Source organism: Calidris pugnax, unplaced genomic scaffold (assembly GCF_001431845.1).
Source record: "Calidris pugnax isolate Ruff unplaced genomic scaffold, ASM143184v1 scaffold54, whole genome shotgun sequence".
NCBI classification, from domain to species: domain Eukaryota; kingdom Metazoa; phylum Chordata; class Aves; order Charadriiformes; family Scolopacidae; genus Calidris; species Calidris pugnax.
The window spans coordinates 15,230,158-15,243,113 of record NW_015090864.1 but is presented as its reverse complement, the minus strand read 5'-3'; the positions used below and the strand labels follow the sequence as shown (position 1 = coordinate 15,243,113).

General features: G+C 40.2%; 1 long non-coding RNA gene across 1 annotated transcript in view; it reads right to left on the bottom strand.

Moving 5' to 3' along the window:
* Window positions 1–12,854, bottom strand: part of LOC106889669 — a 32,461-nt gene extending 19,607 nt beyond the window's left edge. Inside the window, exons 1-2 of the long non-coding RNA XR_001412375.1 lie at window positions 12,795–12,854; window positions 6,378–6,440 (exon numbers count right to left, since the gene is read on the bottom strand). This is a non-coding gene — a long non-coding RNA (uncharacterized LOC106889669). The remainder of the gene's footprint in view (window positions 1–6,377; window positions 6,441–12,794) is intronic.
* Window positions 12,855–12,956: the final 102 nt, after the last annotated feature.

Below are 12,956 nucleotides of genomic sequence, written 5' to 3'. Positions count from 1 at the left end.
TAAATTTAAGAGTCATCCAGTCAGGAAAAACAATACTTGAAAGTACAAACACACAACATGGAGAAATGGGCTGAAATGCTCAAAAGAAGTCATTTCAAAGAGCCAATGGACCGAAAATTATTTGTGCAAGGTATTCCACAAAGTACATAAAAAGCAAAACTAAAAACATTAAAAAGCTCAATTCAGATTTTTTCTCTCTCCAAAAAAAATGGTAAATCTATAACAAACACTTCAGCCAGCTCTAGATTCAACTGGGGTCTGATCCAGTCATTATTTTGGTACTTGAAATCAAAAGGGATTTGATGGGAATGTATGATAGATTATTTTCTGCACATTTTTAATTGGGTGACTTCTTCCCTTAAAGGGTTCCTAATTTTTCACACATGTCTCCAAATGTCCTCTGCCAATATTAAATTCTGCTCAGATGGATTTTCTGTTAGAGAAAAATTTGGCAGTTACAACTCTTTGGCTGTAATCCAGTAAATCCAGATGGGAGGAGCCAGCAAATGGAAATGTTTTATGTAGATAGTACGTTACTTCTTTGTGCATCCAGATTTACACATTCTTGGAATAAATAAAGTCATGAACTTTATTTTAGTTCCTTTTTGACTTAGAAAAAAAAAAAAAAAAAAGCTACAGTAGCACAGAACCTTCTTCCTAATCTTTGCACTTCTTGCTCCGATCTTCAGTCTACCAGAAGTTACCTGGCTGTATTTACTATTGCCTACACATGTCTCCCTTTGTCCATCTTACTGTACACAACTTGACAAAGGCATTTTTAGAAATGAAAAGTGTTTTGGTCAGATGGCTTGAATTATCGATAGCCGTCTTAGGCAGGATCAATCTTATTAAGTAGGTGAATGCCTTAGGATATTATATCCTCTTTAGATATTCTTTTAATCTTCTGAAAAGGGATTTGAGAGAAAGAGAGAGAAAGCATTTGTTAAACTTACTTGAGAAATAGAAGTCTCAGACTCTGGTAGAATAAATTAGAGACACTCAGTTCAGAAAGAGAACTGGGATTTCCAAGTTTGTAGATGAATATTTAAGTATGCCAATAATGAGCAGCTGAAATAGTACAGTTGAGCAAAGCAAGGCAGCTTTAAAAGGCCCCAAATGGTTACATTCAGATTCCACGATTTTATGAGCTATTATTTTTGCCACAGATTTAAACAAAGTCCATCTTATTCCAGTCTGCTGAAAAAAGTGCCTAGAAGAGTGGCTTGTACCATACCACTGATGTCTCCTTTGTACAACAACGTCAATGGCAGACACAGGTTTATTGCTAGAAAACTCCTGTATATAAATTTAACTAGTTCTGTTGCAGAGACAATTGCATGTATGCTTGCTTGAGTTATTCACAACATGTTCATTACAAAAATCAACCTAAGTTACTTCTTCTCTCAAGTTTTTGTTGTTGTTGTTGTTGTTTTCCTCCCTACTTTTTTGTCTTTCCTGCTAGTTTGGGTTTCTTGGGGTAATTAAAGAGATTAACTAAGATTCTCCATTCTAAAGGTTGTACAGACAGGGCTATGACAGAACTTCTGTTTCATAGGAAATTCTGACATTCTGAAATATGTCCAGGTTTGGAGAGGAAAAAAATCAGAGAATTTGTAAAGTCCTGTAAAACAGAAGTGTTCCAAAATAGTCACATCAATAGAAATATATCACTTTGTTAAAATAAAAAAAAAATCCATTTAGTTTTTTGCTTGTTTGTTTGCTTTAAAGAATAAGAGCTCTTCTGAAAGAGGAGTAATAAATAAGAAAGATACCATCCAAAACCTTTGCAATGAGCCTTAATGAAATTTCCTTTTACTAAGTAATAATATTTCCAATATGAAATATCCACCTTGACATATTCCCACTGATGAATCAGCATTTTCAAAATGGAAAACATTAATTTAGAAAATGTTTGCCCAGCGCTAGGAATAGACTGGGGAGCTGCTTCAAAGTATTCCTTGGTTACTATGTTTTCCTACTTAATTTTACTAAAAATACCACAAATGTTATATAAATTTTCTCCACATCTTATACTTAGCATACGTGGCACGTAAGCTAGCAGCGCAGTCACCTGAGGGTCATCTGCCTCCATGGGATTTGAAAGAAGTCTGCCCTGAAATCACCTCCCGGGCTCCAACCAGAACATCTTCACCTGCAATGCCGTTAGCAGCAGGCTGCTCCTTCCCCACTTTTTTGTGCCACCTTGGCAGCATACAAAGGTCATGTAATAGTGAAAACTAGAACTTCAAGTCCCCACCAACTTTCACAACTGCTCATTTTCACTCAAGTTCAAATGTTAACAAAGGAGCAGGAGATGCGACAACAGTGAATGTCTGAAGAACAAATTTACATGGCCATTGTCCCCACCGATGACATGTTTATCTACACGCTTTCTCTCGCCTTTGGCATTATTTCCACTGTGAAAAAATAACTTGGTAACCCCGCAGAAGTACTCTCATTATGGCAGTTCAGTCTCTCCTAGGTTATCTGAATTTCCCCCTTTTACGCTTCTGTATTTGGTGACTGCACACAGGCAGCACCACGAACCCCGTCCATTCATAGACACCAGTACTGTCAAGAAGCGGCGTTATTCAGTGTTTTCCTCGCTGCTTCTAGCAAAAAGTGTAACATTTTATGGATCTTTCATGGCCATATGAAGTAATGAAATATAATTATACTCACATCAGACTGGGTAGGGTTATTTCCTTTAATGAGAATGATTAAGAAGAATATAGGGAGTTGGTCCTGGATAAAGATAGCTGATAATGTTGCTTAGTAGAAAACCAAAGAAGCACAGGAAGAAGTTCCAACCCTAATATTAAGATGATGCAGTTTCCAATAAAGTGAGCTAAGCCTGCTCAAGCCAGGCCAAATTTGTGAACCTACAAGCAATCCCACCCAAATCTGCTCATTATATAGACCTGTGCAGCACATTTAACGTTCCTTGACTCGTGACGTCTTCGTTGCAGGTACTGGCTTATTTTATTGGTTTTGGACATGCTTCAAGATCATGGAGTTATGGATTATTTGAACACACTGAGATACATTAATTGGCTAAAATGTAAACATTTTGCATTTAATGAAAAATAGCTTTGGAGGCTGATTTTCGACTGCCTTGTACCTTATGTAGCCATTAGTTCACAGTAGTAGAAAGGTCTCAGAGAGCAGTTTGGCAGCTCACTGCTCATGACCTTCACATGACATTAAGCCTACTGAGCTTTAAAATACCTCCTCTTGTGTAACTGGTTCTGCTCTGGCTCTCCCCTACTATCACAGCAACATGATGGGGTTCAGAGTTAATGCAACTGGTCTCTAAGGATTTTCCCAAGCATAGGCGCTCCCTTCCTCATCTCCAACTTCAGTACCCAGACTTCAGAGTACAGTAATGAAGATGTATTTGTTGCCAGATCCTGCTGTATTCCAGCTTCCCACCTCCCCCCTTCCTTCCCCAGCTATTACAGCACTTGGTAGGACCTCAGATAGCTGAAGAAAATGAGTACCAAAACCAGAATTTAAAGTACCAACATCTTTTGCCACAAACCTCTATCAATCACAGCTTGTGAGTTGTGAGCTCACTCCTCAGCATGACTCTGGCAAACCATTTCAGCCTATGCTTAACTTAAAATCCTCGACTATAACTATTTTATTCTAAGTATTACTATCGTATTCTTTGAGAGTTCTCAAGTGCTTCACTGATATGTTCAACGGGGGCTTAAATAAATAAATAAAATATGAGGCAGAAAAGAATTTGTCCTTGATTTGAGGTGCTTCCGCTGTTGGAGAATGTGTTTCATCACTAAATAATTTCTGAACTTTGCAAAATGATCATTGTTATGGAAATTAACCCTTGACATGGTGTCAGAGCTGGGATTATTGTTTTCATGTTTTGCTGTTGCTTACTACCAGACACAAAGCTTTGGCAACAATATCTTCAGGGCTGGGGAAAATGTGTGTGAAATTGTGTCAGCATTGCAAATGAACTTACAAGCATGTTGTGTAAAACATCTCTGTACCTTCTGCCTTACTGCTTACAATATAGTGGCAATATTCTGGATCCCTTTGGAAATGTGTGCAGTGGTCTCACACAAACTGTATATATTCAGGGACTGAGTTGTCAGCTGAATGACACTCTATCCTCCATTTCTGTGGCTGTGAATTGTGGCTGATGGCCCATGCTGTGTTTTCTGTCTAATCTTGTTATCTGAGTCATGCTGCAGACAACCAGTCAATATATAAGAGCATTAGCAAAGTCAGCTTATAGTAAAGACAGTATTTCCATTAGACACCACACTGACACTGACGATGTTTTTCACATGAAAAGATCACGATATAATCATGCAACAAAGAATAACTGCTAGGTCACCAAACTACTCGCCATATCACTTGGTGGTAAACAAGAACTTACTCCATAAAATCTGTCTTTCTATAAAATTCCTGCCTTGAAAGTTTTATTTAGACCTAAAAGAGGTTGGGGGGTTTCATTAGGAGACAAAACATCTCTGTTTAGTCTTTTTGTTCCGTCATGAATTCAGTTTGCTGAAAAAGCTCTGAGTTGTACAGAGTGTTACTTGTTTAAATTAGGGCTTTCCTATTCAAATAACCTTATTCTATTTCTCTGAAAAGTTGCTTTAGGCAAGCCAAAAATGGGATCTTTATTTCACACAGATGAGACGTGAACACACTGGCTTGGAGGAGGATGGGTTCCATGTAGCTTTTCTGACTACAAACATGGCAAGCAAGACTGCAAACATTTTCACTCTAAGTTCCAGTTTCACCTTCTACAATCTTACATCTTTTGATGTGGATTGCCTATAAGGAGTGCCTTCACTTCGTTGTTTTCTGGTGAATTTTTTTTTTTATTTTTTTGTTTTCATCTAGGCCCTCTCATATCTGTTGCTAAAACATTAGTGTAGGAGGGAAAATAAATAATGAATAAGCTATTAAACTGCAGGATCCTTGCGAAAGTTTGCAAGAAAATCAGACTTTTTCTGGGAGTGCTAACATGATTTATACTGCAGGTTTGTATGACATTGGCAACTGTAAGGCTTGAGAGGGATTATTTTAAAGAGGTTGTTATTTTCACAGATCTTTATGTATTTGCAATTGTGGGTCTTCCCAGGAAGTATGTGATTGCTTAATCCCAATAGTGCCTCAGACAAATTATTTCTGGTAGTGGATCATTCAGGACCATCCATTTCCATCTCCTGTCTTCAACCCCAACGATTTGAGCTCCAGCTCATGAGACCAAGACACAGTTTCATGCAAAGAACACTACTGGATCTTTGAGCAGTAGCCAGAGCTAGACTATGAAGACAGTGGGTCATGGATTTCTGATTCAGTAAGCCACGATGGAAGAGAAGAAAATTTATAAACTTTCACAGTTGTGATTTTTCCAAGGTGGTTTTTTTCATGCTTAAATTTATTTAACAGTTTTGCAGATCTTTTAAAAATGAAGCCAAATATAAAACTGACCTGCCACTTACAAATCCAAAGTCAAAACATTTCACTTCAAAATATCAGAATTAAACATTTAATGTTTCTGATTCTTCCTGTGCTATTTTTCCAGCTGAAACAACTAAGAAAATAAGATTGATGTTCCCAAATACTCTTGTCCCCTTGAATGGAACTTGTTTAATTACTTGACTACTCAAAATAAAATCCTTGTCACTCCAAAGTAGTGCAAAGTAGTGCAAAGCAACTAGGGATGCTACAGCCAAGAAGTTCTGCAGCAAAAGGTCTCCCAGTGGGCAGACTACTCTCATACTGACCCATACAAGTAATCATATGCTGTGCACACTGAAGCAGCTAAAATTCTAATTGTACATGTTTGCAAGTACACTCTTTGCTTCCATACAAGACTTTCATAAAGGCTAATGTATGTTAAGACTTTGTGAGTGAACTGCTGAAAGGACTTGCATTTTTATTTACATTATTGTTTATAGCTTGACTACACCCTCAAATCATTAGAAACACAAGCACGCCCATGCAGAACACCACCTCTGTGCAAACAGAAGTTGGAAGGGCATATGGACAAAACAATAAACTGGTAAGCTCCATTACACAAGTGCAAGGACTTAAACCAAGGACTGGAACGTGCAGTGTTTTCCATGTGGGAAGAGCCCTGTATGTAAATGGACTGACACTGATTTTGTTTCATCTCTTCCTTGCATGTGTCATTCCAGAAAGCAACAACAGACTACAAACTCATGCCACAGTTACACAGCCCCCTGAGGCCTGGAAGGCTGAGGAATTCCTTTTATGCCCCTTACAAATACCTGTATTCCAAAGCCACTAACGTTACAGGTGATAGTCTTCATTGTGCCACAGTCACATCCCAGTTAAATGACTGTATCACTGTCTGCACAGAAGATGTGTACCTTTCCGAAGTCACTGGGATGCACTTGAGCGCAGTCCTGTCTTGTCCAGGGAAGGCAGTACTTCTGGAATATCAACATTAAATTCATTTTAGACACTACATATTTGATGCCAGTAACTCTCAAAATTCTTATGAACAGCAAACCAGGATTGCTCATGGTGACGTTTTTTGTTGTTACGCAATTATTATTATTTTTTGTTCCACTTGCATGTTAACTCTTTCACATCTTAATATCTGCTCTGAGACTGTGAGTGGTACTGGAAGCCAAAGTTGAGGAATGGACTTCAAAACACCACATATTATTGTAGAAGCCCTATTTATTACAACAACTATGAAGTCCATGTGAGGATTCTTACACCAAATAACATGAAGAAAACTCTGTGGCAGAGAGCCCTACTGCCTTTGCTGAAATCCACATGGCAACGCCAGCCCTTTTCTGAAGGATATTTACTGAGGCTTTCAACTTTTTCTTGATGTTCTTCAGATGCCAGCAGTAGCTGAAAGTTTCATTCAGTGTGACCCTGTGCTCCAACATTCCACTGAGTTCAGTGGTTTGGATTCAACCTCAGCTGACCAACTACAACAGAGTCTTGCTGAATTTTGTGCACTAATCCCAAACAAAAATATGTTTTTTTCCAGGTAACAGTGTCTTATCATGGAGAGACATGCAAACAAATTAATAAAAAGTCAGTTGTTTTGCACCAAAGAAATACCCAGTAGAAATCAGTAAGCATGTGCAGAATAGAAAATAACTGTAAGCCCAGCATGTCAAAGTATCAGATGTACAGTGCATAAATTATATAGTTAATCTGACTTTGCACAGTAAGTGGGTTTACTATGGCTTGTGCAGTTCATCTGGGCAACATATGCTCAGAAGGTCTAACCCCGTGGAAGTAGTGCATACTTTGTGGAGCTGATCTGCAATGCACAGTGAATGTGTCTAGGATTTCCAGATATCCAGCAGCCCGGGCAGAGTTGCTATTCTGGTAAGGCTGTTCTAGACAATTGGCAGCATTCTCAAATTCTACCGCAACAAAATTACCAGGAACAAAAAAAAGGACATGTCTGGTGAAAGTCAGATGTATGGTAGATAATAATATAAATTAAAAAAAAAAAAATTCCATTCCTATATATTACACTTTTATTATTGACCTTACACCAGCACCTCAGACTGCTTAGTCACCTCCTCAAGACCTATGAGACATATATTTATAGATGAAAGTATCAAAGCGTACAGAAATAACACAATAACTTAAAAGCGTTAAATAAATGTCAAATAAAGAAGTTGAGTGAAGGTAAATAAGGTTAAATAAAGTTAAATAAAAAGCCAAATTAAAACACCCAAGTTAAATAACATAGAATTCCAGTTCTACATACAGCTCCTAAGCAGAAATACCCGATACCATAGATCAGGGAGAATGAGCTAAATCACTTCAATGTGTGTGATTCCTACGCACTTAACCTGAAGAAGTATATGTTAAATGGATATCTGAGAACTGAATTTGTTCTGCATACAACTGTGACCATTCCTTTTTCAATATTCCTTCTCCTGCAGAATTGAGTTACTCACTCCAGCTGTGACTAGGAAGTTTCTGAGAAGTTAGGCGAGTATGGTAAGCAGGTCACTTGAAGATGACATGTTCTGGGCCAATAACCCAATTTGTGCACCCGGGATTCCTTTTCCTTCAGCCACCATCTAGTGTTACTGTGCTGGGTATTGATTGCCAGGGCGCTTGACATTTGGTTGCTGTTGTTTGATGAAAGCAGCTACTTAGAATGCTTCCTCTGAGGAAATCCATTTACATACATGCACTCTTTTGTACCTGTGCATATATAGGCGATATGCTCTGAAATCTACATAAGGAAAACTCACAATATGCTATTTAGGTGGAGTAAAAATGTAACTAAATACTCCTGCTTTGCTAAATATTCACTCATAACTAGCAACTGAATTCCATCACCTGAAATAAAATACCTGAGACAACTGTAAACTAAATGTCATCCCTCTTTCTTGTCAGAGAAGATGCCTTTTCCATTCAGCAGAATTAATCAACTTATCTTACTTGAAAAATATTTTTTTCTGGAAAACTCCCAGAGAGTCAGGTTTTTAAAGGAGAAATTCAATGGAAAATAATATGGAGTGATTCAAATGGAAAGGATTGAACGGTGGAATATAAATCCTGATATAAGGCTGCAGATGTTTTAAATACAAAGATTTTTAGCCCAGGTGTTCATCCATGTTATATCAATGATATGAACAAGCAGAACCAGAGACCAGCAGTAAAGTACTAAAAGTGTATTTCTATACTGTCCATGAAATTGAAAACAAATCATATTCTACAGCATAGTTTCTTCAAACATCTTTTTCCAAAGCCAATGGCTTCATAGTAATATAATTTAGGTGATGAGCATGCTTGGATAAATGCCACGTGGGCCACAAACTATCTGCTCCACCAAAAGAAACTGCTGTCCCAACTTATCCCAGCTTCCTTTGCACCCCCCATTTTCATTTTTTCCAGTGCAGTAATTGCAATAGCACTGACATGAGTCAGGACTTACTCCAAAATTCTCCATAGCTCCTTTTAGAAAATACATAGAAGTATATATTGAAAGCATCTCCTGACAAGCAGGAGATCTTTTGGGGATTATGTTGCCATCCCCTCTCCCCACCTGCCCTTTCTCTTCCCTTTATTTTTTTGTTGCTTATGAGACGGATGGTTATTATCAGTTTATTATTACTGTTTTTCCATAGACTTTCTCAAATGTCAAGTGAATCTGATCTGGAGTTCAGGCCCATAATTACACTGGACCGACTCCAGGAACTCGTAAATAAATCGGTGGTGGCTGCAATGGCTGCCAGAGCTCTGTCATTCTGCTCTTCTGAGGGTGGACAGAGGCTTTGGCTCTTTTCTAAAATTCTACACTTGCCCCAGAGTTTTTCACACCTTCTTTTAAAAGGCCCTAAGCTTCCTTACTCTAGTTTGGCATAGCCTTACACAGGAAGGGAAAGCTACTAGCCTGCCACATTGTTGAATACGTTCATTTAGAAAAGCAGCTGAAATGTAGATTGTTACTTTTTTTTTTCTGCTTTCTCCATATGTGGAAACCCCGCAGGAACAGACATATTTCTGTCTCTCTTCTCTGGCCTCTTTGTTGACATTAATAGTTTACACTGGGCTCTACAGTGAGGCACATCTTTGTTCTAGTATATCGACTGTGCTGAGCTACAGAGGTCAGTTCCAAAGCTTGGCAAGAAAGTCCCCTAAGTGTAGAGATGTCTGGATTCGAGATCATGGATTTAAAAGGAGCGGGCACAACATTCATTACAGACCTGGCTCACTGAAGTCTTGGAAGTTTACTAGTAAATTTGAATGTTACTTTCAAGCCTGTTTCTAATCATATTAATGCATATACAGCAAAGCATCTGGTTACAGAACAGAATCTCCACCTAGCACAAGCTTGAACTTAAGATGAAGCTACAGATGTTTATCTTCTGATACCCTCAACACTTTTTTACTAAAAAACTTCAAATAAACTACTCAAGCACTTCATGAGAGACGATTCAGGATAAACTGGTTCCTTTCCTTCAGCCTCAGCTGCAGTTAGAACTAGTCCCCACGTCAGTCACCGAATGGTGCAGATGGTAGTGCAGATCACAACTTGCACAACTTTATCTACAGTGGGCTTGTACCAGAAGCTAAAATAATTCCTGAAATCAGAGCTAATCCTGAGTGCAGACGAGGCCTCAGACTGCCAGCTAGTTCCAAATGTTTTTAAGATGTGAACACTTGTATGCTGCCAATGAGACTGAGATGACCAACTCTTTTCACGTGGGTCACTCAAAGGCCAGCAAACAGTAACAGTATTTCATCAGGGCTAACCTGGTTCATATTCAGACCAGTCACATAAAGGTGAAAGTTGCTGGACTCTATAATAGGTTGAATCATTGTGTCTTCTGCAGAGTACTTTTCAAAACAAAGCAAGATACTTCACGGAGTGAAAAAACACTGAATTCTTTGCAAAAGAATGTCATTTCTTTCCTATACCCCCCCCACCCCCCAAGGGAGCCCCATTGTTTAAACAAGCATTTGCTTGTGCCCCAAAGTACAGATGTTTTTGCCTCCCATCATAAATCAAACATGTTTGTGTCTAACGCTTTAAAAAAGTAGCGAAAATAATCTTTTCAACTGACATGGATTAAGGTGGTTGGTGTGACCCAAATTATATTTCTTTAATAATCTTAATTCTTTCCTGGTTCTTCTGGGAACAAAAGATTCAACAAAATCATTGTGCCTCTCTCAGAATTCAAATCAATCTTTTACTCCTTTTTAAATGAAAATTTGAAATAATCATGCATCTGGATCATGGATTAAGTTTGCAGGAGAAAAATCTCTGGCAGATGATGGCAGGGACCGTGCCTAAAGCTGAATCCAGACAAATCAGTTCTGAACTAGGGTGAAAATAGAGTTCTTGTTAAATGGATTGCAGGTTTTCAATTGTAAAAGTTCCATCAAGAAACCATTCTGGTACTTGAAAACAAATAAGGACAGCATCATGTCAATTTCAAAAAAAGCAAGTTTACCATCTCAATTATTTTTTCTCCCCTCCACTCAGACAATTCTCTCAGGCCTGTGTTATAGGTCATTTTTCACAAGATCAGAATTCCGTCTCTAAACTGTGACAATTCTAGTGAGAAGGTGCTGCTGCTGCTGCTTTTTTTTTTTTTTTCTTTAAGGAAAGGGAAGGTCTTTGATAGTTTCAAATAGGGGTGTTGGACAACAGGACAAAATGTGTTGAAAGGCAGCAGGATAAACTATATTTTCAAGGGCAGTTTTTTAATCCAAGATTTTAAATTTTGGATTTTGTTTAACCTGGTTTATGATTGACCTCCTTTTCATGCTAGCTTTCCTCCTCCCATCCCTCAATCAGACTGGAAGGACACGTCTATGCTTTCTATTTGATGTGGGTTTCGTGTATCTGCACAAAGTAATTCATATCCAGTAGGCAAAAGGCATGTGCCCATACCACATCATTATCCTGCAATTAAGAAACCTCTGCCTGCCACAAAGCTTATAAAGCCCAGCAGTGTTTCCAGCTAAACCCTCAGTATTCAGTTCTGAGCTCATCTAGAGCACAAAGCTGCTTTAGTGCTGCAGACAAAGATATTGTGTAGCATACCTTGTGAAATACTTGTTGGGTGTCAGTTTGAAAGTTTTAAAGGTTTGCCTCATCTTAGCGCGTTTGCAGACATGTTAAGATTTTCTTCTGCTTTTCTGCACAGACTTCATGCAGATATGGAGAAGACAGCTCTGCTCTTGCCTATGCAACTGAATGAAACATGAGCATCTACTGTGTTCCATTCCATGTGTTCTCTATCAAAGTTCTCAGGTCTAACATATTCTTCAAATGATTCCCCTTTCAGTTGCACTCTCTGCGGTATGTGCTGCAACTGTATTTCAAGTTACTTTGAAGGATCTGATCTAGTGAAGCAGGGTTTGGGTTCTCCACATAATTCCCTTAGAAAAATGTTTGTCTAAAGTAAGATTAAAGTGAGAGGAAGACATCATAATGGTACTTCCTCCATCTTACTAACCATGCCTCAATTTCAAGCAAGCGCATCTGAGAAAATAACAAAAAAAAAGGTTTCTCTCTCTAAATAAAAAGTAGTGATGACTTTTTGCTTCCTCCAGTTTCTACCCCATGTGGTCCCAGTAGTAGAGAGAAAGCAGGACATTCATTGAATTGTTCCTCTAGACAGCCTTCTCCCCAGGGATGTCCCAGGATCAGCTCCAGCCCGGCAGCAGCAAAGCCTGCAATTTGGTCAAGATAGACCGAAAACGTTGTGCAAGGAATAAAGAGAACAAAGTCCTATGTCTCCGAATGTACACTGAAGAGAAACACCGTCCCAAAATGTTGCTAAAGCAGGAGCCATCCATACACCTAACACCACGGTGTCAGCAATGCTGCTGAGGCCCTGCCTTTGTCACGCTAGAGCTCTCTCCTTGGGCCTGGTGAAAGGGACCCCAAAAAAACTCCCACCGCACGTCAGGAGGTTGGCTGGAGAGGCCGGCACGGTGCGGGGAGGTGGCAGGCCCCGGTTCAGGCCCTGGGTGCCCTCACACCTGTGTGACCAGCAGCGGGACGCCTCCTCAGGCTCCCCAGCCACAGCCTGGCGCCCACCTGCCACCGACCTGACCTCCAAGGTCCGGGTGTACCGGGACGCTGTGCCCCGGTGTCCCCCGCTCCCCGTGGGGAGAGGCGCCCCGAGGCCGGCGTGGAGGCCCCTGAGGCAGGGCCCGGTACGTCCCTCAGGCCTACGTCGAGCTTCGGCCCCCCATGGCCACCAGTTGCCGCCTGGGGACAAGCTGGTGCCACTGCCTCAGCCTCCCCTTAAGGGCCTCACCCCGGCGGCCGTTACCTTCGCCGGGGGCTCTCGGCAGGTGGCTCCTCTCGTGTCGCCGCCGGCGCGGGATCCCCCCCGTGGGGTCGCGCCGGGCGCGGCCCCTTTAAGGAGTGGAGCAGCGCCTCCCGCAGGCGCGCGCGGAAGCGGGGCGAGCGCGGGGCGAGCGTGGGGCGGGCG